The 16,060-nt window shown below is 40.5% G+C and overlaps 1 pseudogene; it reads left to right on the top strand.

Moving 5' to 3' along the window:
* Positions 1–7,788: 7,788 nt before the first annotated feature.
* On the top strand, positions 7,789–8,543 carry LOC147370830 (X-box-binding protein 1-like; annotated as a pseudogene).
* Positions 8,544–16,060: the final 7,517 nt, after the last annotated feature.

The raw sequence follows: 16,060 nt of genomic DNA, 5'->3' as shown, positions 1-16,060 counted from the left end.
GATCCCTTATTTTCACAGGAAACATACTAATTTAAAGAAGCAAGGTATGTCACTGCAGTGTTTTCTCATCAAATCTACTTTGGAAATAAGGATAAAGACAGTTTTAAACATCATTTGGTATTTACATTAGACACCTGAGGCCTCATAATTTTTCGCAATAAGCTCAGAAAGATATGTATTAATGGAGTATGCAATAAAGAGAGTGTTATGAGAATCATGCGTCTGTGAGACTCTGGAAGCATGCATTAAACAGTATGAAAAATATAGCCTATGTAATCTTCAACTGATAAACAATTTAAAATACTAAAATCTGTACAATATTTTATTAGAAAAAGCACTATACTTTCACCATAATTTGGATTCATCTTACTCATACCTGGGACCTGCTACCAGACAAAGACTCCTGCTGCTGCTGCTGCTAAGTCGCTTCAGTCGTGTCTGACTCTGTGCGATCCCATAGACAGCAGCCCACCAGGTTCCCCTGTCCTTGAGATTCTCCAGGCAAGAGTACTGGAGAGGGATGCCATTGCCTTCTCCTAACTCTCAACAAATTCTAAGAGTTTAAATGTTACCTGATAGGAGCCAGGATCAAAAGTCAGACTTTTCTTTGGGTGGGGCTAAATTCCCCACTACATTTTTCATTTATGTCTGGAGTTGACTCCTTCTAATCAGTTCATTATACCCCACAGCCACAGTGATATGCCCCTCATAATTTCCTGTTGCTCTCACAACAAACTAGAAAAAAAGTTGTGTTCCCATTTCCCCAGTCTCATTTTAAGTCATAGATCACTCCACTTTCCCTTCTGAAGTCATGCAGTCCTTCTATAATCCTTTCATCACAAGACCATCTCAAGGGCTGAAACTTCAGCATAAACTGCTTTTCTTCCCTCTCCTATTTGCCAGTAACTAGCACTGACACCGGAGAAGGCAATGGCACCCCACTCCAGTACTCTTGCCTGGAAAATCCCGTGGATGGAGGAGCCTGGAAGGCTGCAGTCCATGGGGTCGCTAGGAGTCGAACATGACTGAGCAACTTCACTTTCACTTTTCACTTTCATGCATTGGAGAAGGAAATGGCAACCCACTCCAGTGTTCTTGCCTGGAGAATCCCAGGGATGGGGGAGCCTGGTGGGCTGCCGTGTATGGAGTCCCACAGAGTCGGACACGACTGAAGTGACTTAGCAGCAGCACTGACACCTCTTATTTCTTAGCCATCACTCATTATATAATTAATATTTTCTTTCCACAAGATTTTGCTGTGCATCCAGTAAGAATTATGTTGATTTTTTCTCCTCAGTATACCCTAGCATTTAGTACAGTTTATTATATAATAAACATAAGTTAATGTTTACTTTAACCAAGATCATTATATTCAAATTGATTCACCCCAATCTTAAGAGTGTGACGTAGTGAATAAACTCATTCTCCTCTTCACATGATCAGCACATATTTGTGGAGCACGAGCCAGACATCCTGGAATGTGAAGTCAAGTGGGCCTTAGGAAGCATCACTATGAACAAAGCTAGTGGAGGTGATGGAATTCCAGTTGAGCTATTCCAAATCCTGAAAGATGATGCCATGAAAGTGCTGCACTCAATATGCCAGCAAATTTGGAAAACTCAGCAGTGGCCACAGGACTGGAAAAGGTCAGTTTTCATCCCAATCCCAAAGAAAGGCAATGCCAAAGAATGCTCAAACTACCGCACAATTGCACTCATCTCACACGCGAGTAAGGTAATGCTCAAAATTCTCCAAGCCAGGCTTCAGCAATATGTGAACCGTGAACTTCCTGATGTTCAAGCTGGTTTTAGAAAAGGCAGAGGAACCAGAGATCAAATTGCCAACATCCGCTGGATCACAGAAAAAGCAAGAGAGTTTCAGAAAAACATCTATTTCTGCTTTATTGACTATGCCAATGCCTTTGACTGTGTGGATCACAATAAACTGTGGAAAATTCTGAGAGATGGGAAAACCAGACCACCTGATCTGCCTCTTGAGAAATTTGTATGCAGGTCAGGAAGCAACAGTTAGAACTGGACATGGAACCACAGACTGGTTCCACATAGGAAAAGGAGTTCTTCAAGGCTGTATATTGTCACCCTGTTTATTTAACTTATATGCAGAGTACATCATGAGAAACGCTGGACTGGAAGAAACACAAACTGGAATCAAGATTGCCGGGAGAAATATCAATAACCTCAGATATGCAGATGACACCACCCTTATGGCAGAAAGTGAAGAGGAACTCAAAAGCCTCTTGATGAAAGTGAAAGTGGAGAGTGAAAAAGTTGGCTTAAAGCTCAACATTCAGAAAACAAAGATCATGGCATCTGGTCCCATCACTTCATGGGAAATAGATGCGGAAACAGTGTCAGGCTTTATTTTTCTGGGCTCCAAAATCACTACAGATGGTGACTGCAGCCATGAAATTAAAAGACGCTTACTCCTTGGAAGGAAAGTTATGACCAACTTAGATAGCATATTCAAAAGCAGAGACATTACTTTGCCAACAAAGGTTCGTCTAGTCAAGGCTATGGTTTATCTTGTGGCCATGTATGGATGTGAGAGTTGGACTGTGAAGAAGGCTGAGCACCAAAGAATTGATGCTTTTGAACTGTGGTGTTGGAGAAGACTCTTGAGAGTCCCTTGGACTGCAAGGAGAGCCAACCAGTCCATTCTGAAGGAGACCAGCCCTGGGATTTCTTTGGAAAGAATGATGCTAAAGCTGAAACTCCAGTACTTTGGCCACCTCATGCGAAGAGTTGACTCATTGGAAAAGACTCTAATGCTGGGAGGGATTGGGGGCAGGAGGAAAAGGGGACGACAGAGGATGAGATGGCTGGATGGCATCACTGACTCGATGGATGTGAGTCTGAGTGAACTCCGGGAGTTGGTAATGGACAGGGAGGCCTGGCGTGCTGCGATTCATGGGGTTGCAAAGAGTTGGACACGACTGAGCGACTGATCTGATCTGATCTAAGTGCAAAACTATGTATAACTGGAATCCACGGTATACAAAACAGTGCCAACAGAAGAAGATATGTTATGTAACTGGAGGTAACAAAGAAGTGGGCTCCATTACCAATCTGATTGATAACAACCTTTCCCTAATTCAAAGAACTATAACTATAAGCAGCCCGAGAAGTTCATTCAAAGACCTAGAAATGAACTAATATTATTACCTTTAACTCTGATTTGACTTTGTTTTCTGTTCATGCACAGAATTAGTGAGAAAAAAATTGACAACAAAATTACCAACATAAATTCACAGGAGACGAGTAATGAGTCATGCTGATCACTACGCTCTCTCATTATTTGTTCACATACACCCTTGTGTGTCATCTCGGAACACACGTGCAGAGATGGAGAAAACAGAGCCTGCTTCTGCGTTTGCTCCTTTCTTTCCAACACAGATGTTTGGCAGCACTCATGAGATGGCATTGTGCTAATACTGAGCCACGTTTATGCTTGTGTTTATCTTCAAATATATCTAACTGGTTTGAAGCCATAAATTTTTTTAGCTATAATTACAATTATGCCCTGGGTGACATTGTGGATGGCTTATTGTGTTTCTAAAAAGGTAGGAAAGTCTGCTCCTGGGAATTAGTGAGTGAATGTAATGATTCTAGAAGCAACACTATGTATCATAATGAACGCAAATCAATATTTTTATGGTGGAAGTTGATGTGTTTGCTGCTACTTTCTTTTCTAAGTTAAAAAAAACAGAGTTGGAGTAAACAGCTAACATTTTCACAAAAAGCTGGAAATTTTAAATACATGGGTTATTTCCAAAGGTAATAAAAATATAGAATATGAAAAACAATACAATGAATTCTTCACTTATGGAAAACAATTTCCATTGTCCAGATACTCAAGCATCTAAAACACAACTGCAATCTATAACTTAACTCCCTACTTTCCTTTTTTCTTTTAATTATGTAAATTTTAGGTGTACAGCATTATAATTTGACAACTGTGTATGCTACAAAATGATCACTGCTATAAGTCTGGTTATCATTCATCACCATACAGTTGATCTCCTTCATGCCTTTTACCTACCCCCAACCCACTTTCTCTTGGTAAACACTACTCCGTTTCTGGTATCTATGAATTTGCTTTGTTTTATTATATTCTATTACGAGTGAAATGATATGACGTTTTTCTCAGTATGACTTATTTCAGTTAACATAATACCTTCAGTTTTCATTCATGTTGTTACAAATGACAAGATTTTATTTTTTTATAGCTGAGTAGTATTCCTATTTGGAGAAGGAAATGGCAACCCACTCCAGTGTTCTTGTCTGGAGAATCCCAGGGATGGGGGAGCCTGGTGGGCTGCCATCTATGGGGTCGCTCAGAGTCGGACACGACTGAAGCGACTTAGCAGTAGCAGCAGCAGTGTTCCTATAGATAGATAGATAGATACACATATATGTATCTGTGTGTGCGTGCGCCACATTTTATTTACCCATTCATCCATCAGAGGACCCTTTGGTTGTTTGCATATCTTGACTATCGTACGCAATGTTGCAATGAACATAACAGTTCACGTATCTTTCAAATTAGTGTTTCATGCTTGTCATATAAATATCCAGAAGTGAAATAATTGGATCATATCTTAGTTTTATCTTTAATTTTTTGAGGATTTTCTATACTGTTTTCTATAATGGTTGTGAAAAACTTAAGGAAATCGATGGACTTTACACTTCTATTTTTGTCCTACAGGAAAAGGGAGGGATTGTATTGTAATAAGGGCTGCACAAGGCCATTAGCATAAGATCCTAAGTATAGTGTTTATAGAACTTACTCCAAGCAGTCAGCCAGGCAATGGTCCTGGCTGCACAGAGTGAGATAAAAGGTGAATTGCAGTCTTCTCACCTGGGCCCTCCAGGCCCTCCAGCCTTGGGCCTATGGGTGAGCTGGAGAAGCCAAGAGCAGGAACAGGCTGAGGGCTGTGTCCTGCAGGACTCCAGAACCCACTCCATAGCAACCAACCGGCCTGGTTCAGGCCTTGAAGCAGCAGTAAACCTCTCCGCCATCTCTGCCTCCACAACCTGATGGCCACAGCGGTCTCCATGGGCTGTGGTCCACAGGATCGGACCTGTTTGGGGCCTCTGGAGCCTGAGGACTGGTGGGAACTGGATGCTTTGCTCCTTCAGTGATGACAGCTGGGCAGGGTCTGGGGACCCAGCCATGAGGCCATCACCAACGGAGATATGCCTCTTCTGCCCTGCCTGTGCACTGGTGGAAGGACCCATACTGTGTGCTCCATGAAGACTCTGGGGAAGTGTTAACTGGCTGGAGTAGGGACTGCCTTCCCTTAGCCAGGCCCTGACTTCAAAGGGTGAAAGTTAAGACTTGGGACCTTGCCGTTTCTTGTCAGGATGGAGAATAACATTTGTTTTGGTGGAGGTTTACAGGAATAGCATGACCTGACTGTGAGCTCACTTCAAGCACAAAGGTCTGGCCCCAAGAAGTTTGCAACAACTAACCACATTCCTCCCTCAACTTTCCTATAAAAGGATTTTGCTGAACGTTTTCAGAGAGTTCAGGGTTTTTAAACCATGAGCCACCTATCTCCTTGCAAACCTTTCTCTGCTCCAGACTTTGATGTTTGGCCTTACTGTGCCTTGGGCACAAGAACCTGAGTTCAGTAACAATCTCATTGTGGTTTTGTTTTGCATTTCCCTAATAACTGGTGATGCTGAGCATCTTTTCATGTGCCTGTTGACTATCTACTTGTTTTTTTGTTTTTTTTTTTGAAAAATGTCTATTCAGATCTTCTGTTAATTTTAAAACCAAACTTCCTACTTCGAGTTTCTGAGTGCCTTATATTTGAAATGTCTCTCAAGGAGGAATGAAAACAAAAATAAACTGGAGATAAAAATAGTGAAACATAGGTATTCAAAAACATTGGAGGTAAACTGGGCTTAAGTAGGCATATTTTCAGAATGGCTGAAATTTTGGGCTTTAATATTAAATGACACTAATGTGTCACATTATAAATGACATGCTATGTCACATTATTATGTGCCATGCACTGACCAGGTGCTTAAGAATTTCCTCTTATTTCCTTATTTTGTGGAATAAAGAATTAAGCATCAAAAATGTCAAGTAAGTTGTCCAAATATCCAAAGCTATTAATAAATGAAATTGCAAAATACAAAAAAAAAAATTCATTCCAGCATTTTAAAATAGAAAGCTGCCTTAATTATAAGGAAACTGCTCTGTGTGTGAAGTCGCTTCAGTCATGTCTGACTCTTTGCAATTCTATGGACTATAACCCACCAGGCTCTTCTGTCCAAGGGATTCTCCAGGCAAGAATACTGTGGTGGGTTGCCATGTCCTTTTCCAGGAGATCTTCCTGACCCAGGAATCAAACCCACATCTCTTTACGTATCTGGCATTGGCAGCCAGATTCTTTACGACTAGTGCCGCCTGGGAAGCCTGGAAAACTGGCCTACCCCTCTGTCATAGCAGTGTAAAACCTCAGGGTCCAGCATTGTACCTGCTATATTACGTGCACACAACATTCACATTACCGAAGAATTAAAATGAAGAAAACGAAAAAATAATGGAACAAATATGGAGGAAGCGTTTATGTCTTTGTTGGTAACATAGAATCATCATTAAAATCCTTAAAATCAAAATTCCTATTAAGCTTTTCCCTCCAATAGTCTATATCTAACTGATACTGTTTTGGAAAATCTTAACCAAACTTCACAGAAATATATCCAAACGAAAAACAAGAGTATTTTTAGATAAATGGATATCATTCACCGTGAACTTTTGTGGCATTATTTAGACAACTTGCTGCTGCCTTTTTTTCCTTTTAACTTCCTGACTTTGAATTATATTAGAGGAACTGGTACCCCACTCCAGTACTCTTGCCTGGAAAATCCCATGGACGGAGGAGCCTGGTAGGCTGCAGTCCATGGGGTCGCTAGGAGTCGGACAGGACTGAGCGACTTCACTTTCACTTTTCACTTTCACGCACTGGAGAAGGAAATGGCAACCCACTCCAGTGATCTTGCCTGGAAAATCCCAGGGACGGGGGAGCCTGGTAGGCTGCCATCTATGGGGTCACACAGAGTCGAACACAACTGAAGTGACTTAGCATAGCATAGCATAGAGGAACTGAATCCTGGACATCTGAGTTTTTTCCTATGGTTTTCTAGATTTTATATTTTCCAATTTATATATTAATATCACTAGCTATTCTATATGTATCTTTTTAAAAGTGAAGTCATCCAAGGAAGAAAAGGTATAATATTTGTAGTTGAATGAGAAGAAATTTCATTGTTTATGTTTTCATACAAAATAGAATTGTCTTTAGTTGTAGAAATGGACCTCTATGTTTCTCTCTCTATTTCTCTCTCACCACTGTTTTTTTTTTCATAAAGTCATGTTCGAAGTCTAAAATTAGAGACACAACAATTTCTGAACAGAAAAAAAAGGCTTCTTCCAAGCCATTACGAGTCACAATTCACTTGTTCACACCTTTCTCTGTCCCTGTAAAACTTCCTGTACTCACCCTATTCAGAAGGTCTTTGCCATCTGATTCATGTGTAAACATGCACTAAGCTGTAGATTAATTACGTCATTTATAATTTGAATTATGAATGCCTTAACATTTGCCTTTTAATTTAGTTCATGGATATATTCACCCGAAGAAGGGCTAATGTGACATCTCCAAAAAAACTGCAGTCACAGGGGAAAAGTCAGAAAATAGAACAACAGGTCAGATAAGAGGTTAAGTTAGATGAACTTAGCAGATACGCTTAGGCCATGGTGATGGTTGTAGCCGTGCAGAGCCTGACCGCCCAGGCATCCAAAGTGCTGTGCTGTCCTGCCAGCCCGCAGCCCTGGCTGGCCAGGTTCTGCTGGTCATGGTGCTGGGCCAGCAAGGTGCAAGCCCTGAGGAGGTGTTCGCCGTGTGCACTAGGTGGGGAGCTGGGAGGACGCCCCAGGCGTGCAAGCAACAGCGCCTCACACACCTGAGCCAGGAGGAGAAGGTGCTGCAGAGGAAACTAAAAGACAGAGTAGCAGCTCAGACAGCCAGAAACCAAAAGAAAGCTCAGATGAGTGAGCTGAAACAACAAATGGTAGATAAGGGAGAAGAAAACTAGAAACTTTGCTAGAAAATTAGCTTTTACAAGATAAAACTCCTGGCCTCGTTTGTAGTTGAGAACCAGAAGTTAAGACAGCTCCTGGGGATGGATGACTGAAGAGGAAGCAGAGACCAGGGGGAATGGAGCCAGGCCAGTGGCCTCCTCTGCTGAGTCCACAGCAGGTGCAGAACCATTCCAGAACATTCCCGGTGGATTCTCACGGTGTTGACTGTTCAGACTCTGAGTCTGATATCCTGTTTGACACTTTCTTCAACTTGGACCCAGTCATGTTCCTCAGATGTCCTTCCCCAGAGTCTGCCAGACTGGAGTAGCTCCCATATGCGGACTCAGAAGGACCCAATTCCTTACTGACTTCCCCTTGTCCATCTCTGAGGATGTCATCAGCCAAGCTGAAAGCCATTAATGAACTGATTTGCTTTGACCACGTATGTATAAAGGACTTAGTCTTAGAGATACCCTCTGAGATAGAGAGCCAAGTTAATGTGGTAGTGAAGATTGAAGAAGCACCTTTCAGTCCCTCAGAAAAAGATCACCCTGAATTCACTGTCTCAGTGAAGGAAGAATTTGTAGAAGATGACTTCATTCCGAAGCTGGATATCTCAGATCCGCTTTCAATCAGCCACTGCCTAAAGCCATCTTCCTGCCTACTGGATGCTTGTGGTGACTGTAGCTATGAGGGTTCCCCTTCTCTCTTGAGTGACAGGTCCTCTCTGACCATTCTTGGGAAGACCCTTTTGCCAGTGAACTCTTCCCCTGGCTGATTAGTGTCTAAAGAGTGATCCAATATTGACCCTCTTTTCTTGACAATTACACGGCCTGGAGGACAGCACAGAGGCCTGTGCTTCATCCAAAAAGCCAAAGCACAGGGTGTATGGTCCTAGATAATTCCTCAAAAGTATTGGTTCAAGACTCATCAGATCAGATCAGATCAGATCAGTCGCTCAGTCGTGTCTGACTCTTTGTGACCCCATGAATCACAGCACGCCAGGCCTCCCTGTCCATCACCAACTCCCAGAGTTCACTCAGACTCACGTCCATCGAGTCAGTGATGCCATCCAGCCATCTCATCCTCTGTCGTCCCCTTCTCCTCTTGCCCCCAATCCCTCCCAGCATCAGAGTCTTTTCCAATGAGTCAACTCTTCGCATGAGGTGGCCAAAGTACTGGAGTTTCAGCTTTAGCATCATTCCTTCCAAAGAAATCCCAGGGCTGATCTCCTTCGGAATGGACTGGTTGGATCTCCTTGAGGTCCAAGGGACTCTCAAAAGTCTGCTCCAACACCACAGTTCAAAAGCATCAATTCTTCGGTGCTCAGCCTTCTTCACAGTCCAACTCTCACATCCATACATGACCACAGGAAAAAACCATAGCCTTGACTAGATGAATCTTGGCTGGCAAAGTAATGTCTCTGCTTTTGAATATGCTATCTAGGTGGTCATAACTTTCCTTCCAAGGAGTAAGAATCTTTTAATTTCATGGCTGCAGTCACCATCTGCAGAGATTTTGGAGCCCAGAAAAATAAAGTCCGACATTGTTTCCACTGTTTCCCCATCTATTTCCCATGAAGTGATGGGACTGGATGCCATGATCTTCGTTTTCTGAATGTTGAGCTTTAAGCCAACTTTTTCACTCTCCACTTTCACTTTCATCAAGAGGATTTTTAGTTCCTCTTCACTTTCTGCCATAAGGGTGGTATCATCTGCATATCTGAGGTTATTCCTATTTCTCCCAGCAATCTTGATTTCAGCTTGTGATTTTTCCAGTCCAGTGTTTCTCATGATGTACTCTGCATGTAAGTTAAATAAACAGGGTGACAATATACAGCCTTGACGTACTCCTTTTCCTATTTGGAACCAGTATGTTGTTCCATGTCCAGTTCTAACTATTGCTTCCTGACCTGCATACAAATTTCTCAAGAGGCAGATCAGGTGGTCTGGTATTCCCATCTCTTTCAGAATTTTCCACAGTTTATTGTGATCCACAGAGTCAAAGGCTTTGGCATAGTCAACAAAGCAGAAATAGATGTTTTTCTGGAACTCTCTTGCTTTTTCTATGATCCAGCGGATGTTGGCAATTTGATCTCTGGTTCCTCTGCCTTTTCTAAAACCAGCTTGAACATCTGGAAGTTCACGGTTCACATATTGCTGAAGCCTGGCTTGGAGAATTTTGAGCATTACTTTACTAGCGTGTGAGATGAGTGCCATTGTGCGGTAGTTTGAGCATTCTTTGGCATTGCCTTTCTTTGGGATTGGAATGAAAACTAACCTTTTCCAGTCCTGTGGCCACTGCTGAGTTTTCCAAATTTGCTGGCATATTGAGTGAAGCACTTTCACAGCATCATCTTTCAGGACTTGGAATAGCTCAACTGGAATTCTATCACGTCCACTAGCTTTGTTCGTAGTGATGCTTTCTAAGGCCCACTTGACTTCACATTCCAGGATGTCTGGCTCTAGGTCAGTGATCACACCATCGTGATTATCTGGTTCATGAAGATCTGTTTTGTACAGTTCTTCTGTGTATTCTTGCCATCTCTTCTTAATATCTTCTGCTTCTGTTAGGTCCATACCATTTCTGTCCTTTATTGAGCCCATCTTTGCATGAAATGTTCCTTTGGTATCTCTGATTTTCTTGAAGAGATCTCTAGTCTTTCCCATTGTGTTGTTTTCCTCTATTTCTTTGCATTGATTGCTGAAGAATGCTTTCTTATCTCTTCTTGCTATTCTTTGGAACTCTGCATTCAGATGTTTATATCTTTCCTTTTCTCCTTTGCTTTTTGCTTCTCTTCTTTTCACAGCTATTTGTAAGGCCTCCCCAGACAGCCATTTTGCTGTTTTGCATTTCTTTTCCATGGGGATGGTCTTGATCCCTGTCTCCTGTACAATGTCACAAACCTCTGTCCATAGTTCTTCAGGCACTCTGTCTATAAGATCTAATCTCTTGAATCTATTTGGCACTTCCACTGTATAATCATAAGGGATTTGATTTAAGTCATACCTGAATGGTCTAGTGGTTTTCCCTACTTTCTTCAATTTAAGTCTGAATTTGGCAATAAGGAGTTCATGGTCTGAGCCACAATCAGCTCCTGGTGTTGTTTTTGCTGACTGTATATAGCTTCTCCATCTTTGGCTGCAAAGAATATAATCAGTCTGATTTCGATGTTGACCATCTGGTGATGTCCATGTATAGAGTCTTCTCTTGTGTTGTTGGAAGAGGGTGTTTGTTATGACCAGTGCATTTTCTTGGCAAAACTCTATTAGTCTTTGCCCTGCTTCATTCCGTATTCCAAGGCCAAATTTGCCTGTTACTTCAGGTGTTTCTTGACTTCCTACTTTTGCATTCCAGTCCCCTATAATGAAAAGGACATCTTTTTTGGGTGTATGGTCCTAGTTAATTCCTCAAAAGTATTGGTTCAAAACTCATAGGTCACCCCAAGTATTGTCTTTTGATATTCAGAGGTCTAGGGTATGCAGATACATTACTATAATCAGAATTACAGCTTCTGAGGGTGTACCTTTATCTTAAGGGCAGTGATTTTCCCTGAAGTACTTACACAAGGGTCCCTGGACCAGTGTCTTAGACATGGAATTAATGAACAGCCCTCTATCATTTCTCTTTCCCTTTCTCAGCATTCCAGACTTGCCTCCAATTTTAGGTCCTTTGGTTTGCTTCTGCAAGCAGAATACCTACCAGAGGGGGCTCCTTTTCCCCCATGTACAGTTCAAGTAAATATCAAGAATGTTTTGTAAATTATAGAAATTTGTTATATAAATACTTGATGGAATCTTTCCCTGCAAATGTAACTTTTGGAAGGTGCTTTCTCTGCTTATTTAAAACTACCTGTGCAATTAAAAAGTACAATGAAGAAAAAAAATAGATGAAACCAACACTATCAGGAGAAATACCTTCCACCTAGGAAAAGTTGTCCCAGAGAATGACATCTGTCAAAACTTCTGGGACTGGGTACCTGTGTTTTTTGATAACCCTAGTCTTTGTGCTTTTCCACTAAAGTTTTTAAATCCTTTTTTTTTTAATTTCTAGAGCCTGTTATGAATCATTTTATAGATCAAAGCAGAAAGGGAAAACGATCAGCAGTTTATCAAATATATTAGAAAATATAGAAATTCTCAAGATATGTATCAGTCTAAAAGGAAATTACTTCTCAAAAGTAAACACTTGCAAGTGAACATTTGCCTTCCTAAATCACCAAGAACCAACTTTATTGAATCAGCTGGAGCAGTGTTTCATTATTTTCCTGTTGATCAGAATTTCATTAAGCTGTTCTTTAATGCTCCATGACTTTGTTTGCTCTGGATTTACATTGCTCAACCATATCCCTTAAACTTAATTAAGTTTATTTGTTCATGCTTTGTACACTTTTCTTTGTTCTGCAGCAAAAGCAGGTAAAAATCAAGGGACACTCCTTCATCTGTGAAGCTGTCAGTCCGTCATGACTTGAATATTGATTTTGGGGGAGGTTGTGACATTCCCTAGGTGAGCATGTCAGGCTTGTTGACAGAAAGTTCTCTCCTTAATTGAATATGATGCCTGTATGGGAAGTGATGAAGTATGTCAGTGATGTATAAGTTTTCTCTACCACTGGGTGTGCAGTAGAGGGTAATGATATTCCATTGTGTACTGACCAAACTCCACATGCCTTGTCTTATTACTTCAGTATTTTTTCTACTAAAGACTTCAGAGCAATACAATTATTCATCCAAGAGATGATTATGCATTAAAAAAACTTGAAGCATGAAATATCAGATGGGGATAGTCATAAGTGTTTTGCCACATGAGTGATAATTTTAATTTGGTCGCTAAACTTTCAGTGTAGTTTTACTCATCTGTAATATGGGGGTAGTGATCATCCTTCCTATCATTAACTACTTTTCAACAGTATTGTAAAGATTACTTTATGTTCTTAAATGGCTTTTCAAATAAAAAATGCAGAGTGTAAATGTTAGTTTCTAAATCGTATCCCTTCCTGGTCAGAACTAGTTTTTTTCTCTGGTTAACATCTAAAATGCTGCATGAGAAGAAATAAAATTTTAGTTAGCTTTGAAAGAGAGATTACACCTTAAATTTACACAATTTTTACATGCCAATTTTTTCTCTATTTGAAAAAAGAAAGATACACTTCTCAGTACTTTATAAAAATAAACAAAAAGGGGTTTGCTACAATAATGTAACAATTACATTATCTAAATCATTACTTTGTCACTTATGGATTTCTGATACAAAAAAAAAAAAAATACCCTGTATACTGATTTTCAGCCTACCAAATTGCATTCTTTGCACTAAGTTATACAAATTTGCTTAAAATCATTTCTTCTGATAATGAATGCAAAAATATTCTGAGGAAACATTTTGTAGAGTCTGGATTTCTCAAGCTTTCATTTGGCTCAAATATACATTTAAGTGATTGGTCACTAAGGCCTCTGGCTATTTCATATCTGGCAAAATTATAAGGTACAGATTCTCATAAATATGAATAAAAACAGGAGAAGTGATTTCTGCATGTGCTGGTGCCCCTGATTAATCATTAACATTGCTTTGCAGCTAAGCAACAGGATCGGGTGTTAAGAACCTAAAGCATCCAACAGCCTGATCTCCCAACTCCTTGCATGAGTGAAGGAATGTCTGTTATGTTTCCTAATGTCAGTTAGGTTCATGATATGAGATCTGACTAGAAATAGGGAAGAAGGCACTTGCCCTGTACTCTGTCTTGAAATGCCCTCCCCACTGAACCCTCTCCTCCTTTATACTTCTGTTTCAGTCTTTAGATTTAAACTCTGTAATCAGTTCCCCAGGCCATCCATTCCTCAGGAAATTCTACACAGCTTGTCTGTTTTGCTTCTGTGAATATGTCCTCTTGGTCCACTCCTTTTCAGTCTTTTTTCTATATCCCAATCCAGCTGAATGAAATTTAAACCCTTTATCTTGGCATTTAAAGCACACTGTCTGCAATACCCTATAGCTGACTCACTGTCTCCACTTACCTGACACAGAGGCATCTGAAACTTAACATGGAAAATAGCAACAGTAAATGCATTCTCCCACCTCCTCTATCTGTTCCCTTTCTACCTAAAGAATGACAACACCAACCAGTTAGTTGTGATATCCATATCTTACCAGGGTTTCCCAAGTGGTACAGTGGTAAAGAATCTGCCTGCCAATGCAAGAGATGCAAGAGTTGAGGGTTGGATCCCTGGGTGGGGAGGATCCCCTGGAGGAGGAAATGACAACCCACTCCCAATAATCTTGCCTTGGAAATCCCATGAACAGAGGAGCCTGGCGGCTACAGTCCATGGGGTCACAAAGAGTCAGACATGACAAGCACAGAAACATGCAATATCTTACTGAGAACATACCTTGAGGCTTCCTAAACATTAATTTGTTGAATAAATTTTTATTGAGTGTACAGTATGTATACCAGCCAGTATGTGAGGCATTGAACCAAACACAGACAGGCTCTGTTACTCAGGTAACATCTGTCTAATGGGACAGATACATGAAATAAGGATGTGACTAGACCCAAGGACATCAGTGGAAATCTGTGACAGCATTTAAGACTGTGTCACCTGGATGAAATTTACTGAGGGATCGATGACCTGGGGAAGTGATGACTGAGCTTAAATCTAAAGACTGAGAAGAAAGTATGAAAGGGAAGGTCAGTGGGGAGGGCATTTCAAGACAGAGAAAGTTCAAGTGCCCTCTTCCCCATTTCTAATCAGATGCCAAATCATGAACCTCCAGACTAATTCTCTCTCTTAACTATTAGATTTCATCATTCTCAGTTTCCGCTATCACTGCTTTCACTTCTATTATTTTATCAACTCCCAAATATACAGGTGTTATGGACTGAATGTCTGTGACCCCAAAATCCATATGTTGAAACCTTACCCACCCCCAGTGCAATAGTATTAGGAGTTGGGGCCTTTGGGAGACAATTAGGATTAGATGAGATCATGAGGGTGAAGTGGGATCACTGTCCCTGTGAAACTTACAGGAGAGTTTGCTTCCTATCACCACTCTCATCCAGGAGGGGATCCAACAGGAAGTCAGCACTCTGCAACCTTGAAAAGGATTCTCACCAAAATTCCATCAGGCCATCACCCTGATCTCAGACTTCCAGACTCCAGAACTGTGAGAAATAATAGTCTAAGCTACCCAGTCTATGGTACTCACTAACACAGCTGGCTACCAACATTTACGTATTCTAAAATCTCTCTTACAAAACATCTCTAGAATCTCTTCTCAAAATCCAGTCAAGTCCTATTAGATTTAACTTTCTACTTTCATTTTTCCTCTGCAAATTTTCTTGTCTTCTGCCTTAAATTCTCTTTAAAGGTGGAAATTTTGATAGCCTTTCAAGCTTCCAAACATCTTCAGGTGTTCTTGTTTTGTTCTTGCTTTGTTTCATTTTAGTGTGAGATGCACAGAATTCTTTGTGGAGATAATGGAAAAGGAAAAGGAAGGATGCATTTCAAATATCTTTCACTGATTTTCTTCCTTCTTTAATTAAAGAGGATATAATTATATATTTGGTAGTTATATTTCTAACACTGGCTCAAATTTAGGTTCCTATCTTTTCCTATGTATCATGAGTTTGAAAAATATTAATTGTAATTTAGAAAAAGCGTACCAGTTTTATTGTATGACAGATAGAGAAAAGAAGTTTTATCATAACAAAATATTTTAACCTTCAGTTGAATATATTTTTGGTATGGTAGACCTGAGGAGAGAATCCAGAACTTAGGAATGAATTACTCTGAGAAAGTGGACAGGATTTTGCTTTGTAACCATTAAATTCTGCCCTGGACCCCAACATACATTCCCAGTTTACTATGTTAATATTCTGACTCCTTTTTTTTTTTTTTTTGAAAAGTCATTTTTAGTTTTTGGTCGGTCAGTGAAGATTCATGACACATTG

Source organism: Bos grunniens, chromosome 6 (genome assembly GCF_055505025.1).
Source record: "Bos grunniens cultivar Pamir isolate PY7600 chromosome 6, Bosgru_T2T1.0, whole genome shotgun sequence".
NCBI lineage: Eukaryota > Metazoa > Chordata > Mammalia > Artiodactyla > Bovidae > Bos > Bos grunniens.
The sequence above is the reverse complement of the archived record's forward strand: the minus strand, read 5'-3'. Positions and strand labels throughout refer to the sequence as shown.